This window comes from Schistocerca serialis, chromosome 6 (assembly GCF_023864345.2).
Source record: "Schistocerca serialis cubense isolate TAMUIC-IGC-003099 chromosome 6, iqSchSeri2.2, whole genome shotgun sequence".
In the NCBI taxonomy this organism is placed as follows: Eukaryota; Metazoa; Arthropoda; class Insecta; order Orthoptera; family Acrididae; genus Schistocerca; species Schistocerca serialis.
This window is the reverse complement of record NC_064643.1, coordinates 694,831,577-694,833,743: the sequence shown is the minus strand read 5'-3', so window position 1 is coordinate 694,833,743 and position 2,167 is coordinate 694,831,577. Positions and strand designations below refer to the sequence as shown.

At 45.5% G+C, this 2,167-nt stretch overlaps 1 pseudogene; it reads left to right on the top strand.

The window, feature by feature from the left end:
- Positions 1 to 1,778: 1,778 nt before the first annotated feature.
- On the top strand, positions 1,779 to 1,896 carry LOC126485384 (5S ribosomal RNA; annotated as a pseudogene).
- Positions 1,897 to 2,167: the final 271 nt, after the last annotated feature.

Below are 2,167 nucleotides of genomic sequence, written 5' to 3'. Positions count from 1 at the left end.
CTTTCCTGATTTTCTAGCTTCCCTACTACATTCGAGCGTCTGACATTCCACGCCCCGACTCGTATAACGTTATCCTTCCTTTGATTATTCAATCTTTTTCTCATAATAACCTCCCACCTTCCCGGAGATCCGAATGGGGGACTATTCCGGAATCTTTTGCGAATGGAGAGATATCACGACACTTCTTAAGTTACAGGCCACATATAATGTGGATACACGTTGCGTGTCTTAAATGCAGTGGTTTCCATTGCCTTCTGCATCCTCATGGGGTTGATTATTGCTGATTATTCCGCCTTTAGGGGCAGTTTCCCACCCCTAGGACAAGAGAGTACCTTGAAACTCCGTCGTCTCTTCCACCCTCTTTGACAAGGCCGTTGGAAAATGAGGGTGACTTCTTATGCCTGAAGTCTTTGTCCGCCAGTGCTGATCATTAATCAAAACTTAAGCAGTGGCGGGATTCGAACCAGGGTCCAAGGACGTTTTTACTACTAATCAAAGACTGTCGTTTATCGTCAAGTAAAGTCATGAGAAGATCAAAACATAACAAATGCAAAACGATTTAGAAAAGATATATGTATGGCGTGCAAATTAGCATTTTATCCTAAATAATGGAAAGTGTGAGGTCATCCACATGACTGCTAAAAGCTCCTAGAACCGCTCGGTCACAGCGGCCTGCGAGTACACGAGAAAGTTCAAAGAAGAGCAACACGTTTTGTATTATCGGGAAATAGGGGAAACAGTGTCACTGACATGATACAGGATTTACGGTGGACATCATTAAAAGAAAGGAGTTCTTCGATGCGGCGAAATCTTCTCACGAAACTTCACTTACCAACTTTCTCCTCCGAATGCGAAAATAGGGAGAAACGATCATCATAACAAAATAAGGGGAATCAGAACTCGCACGGAAATATATAGGTGTCCGTTTTTTTCTGCGCAATGTTCGAGACTGGAATAATAGAGAATTATTGTGAGGGTGAACCCTGCGCAAGCCACTTAAGTGTGATTTGCCGAGTATGCATGTAGATGTAGATCCTTTAGTCTTCTACTTTCCAAATCCCGTGAAATCCTTCAGCCTGGGTCGTGGCACTCTAGCGGCGTCTTACTGACAGCATCGCCCGACTGCCGCGTCGCCTGGTAACCGCCACAGTGATTTGTGATGCAAATTGCCACAAGACGTTTGGACGCGGCCAGTCGGCCCCCCACACCCGAAGAGTTTGCCGCAGCGCCTCACCAGATTCTGCTGGAGTCCATGCATTCAGGGCAAAATTCTGTGCTCTCACAATGAATGAACGAGGTGAGGAAAGTTCATATCACGACAATAGAGCTGCACTACTGATTATTTTCGAAGCAATATTATTTTATATGCTGTAGTTTCTTATCATCCTGTGAAGGGACGGAAGCCTAGAATCATGTACTAAATTATCCCGTAGGTTGTGATTTCAGTATCTAATGACAATATGAAACAAACAGCTAACGCCATCGAATCATCATAGCTTGATGTCCAGTTTTTGATTATTGTCTTATTACAATTATCTCAACAGTAGCGAAAAACAAACCACGAAACGGTAAACGGAGTTAGCTGTTACGATATCTTCCAAATTATTATATTCCTGTGATGCTATTCTGAAACTAGAGGCTCTTTTATGGTTTGTTTAAAGCATGCTTTATGTAAGTTATTTACATTACATCTATTTTCATACGTTATTTGTATACTTGATTCACACACTGTAACGTAGCAAATTATTACGAGTTGTCACCTTGCATTCAAAGCTTAGGGCAACGGCCTTGCCGCAGTGGATACACCGGTTCCCGTCAGATCACCGAAGTTGAGCACTGTCGGGCGTGGCCAGCAATTGGATGGGTGACTATCCGGGCTGCCATGTGCTGTTGCCATTTTTCGGGGTGCACTCAGCTTCGTGATACCAACTGAGGAGCTACTCGACCGAATAGTAGCGGCTCCGGACAAAGAAAACCATCGTGACGGCCGGGAGAGCGGTGTGCTGACCACACGCCCCTCCTATTCGCATCCTCAGCTGAGGATGACACGGCGGTCTGATGGTCCCGATGGGCCACTTGTGGCGTGAAGACGGAGTGCTTATTCAAAGCGTAGCTGCCGCGTGGAGTGGCAGCGTGGTTTGAGGCGCAATGTCACGGATTGCGCCGT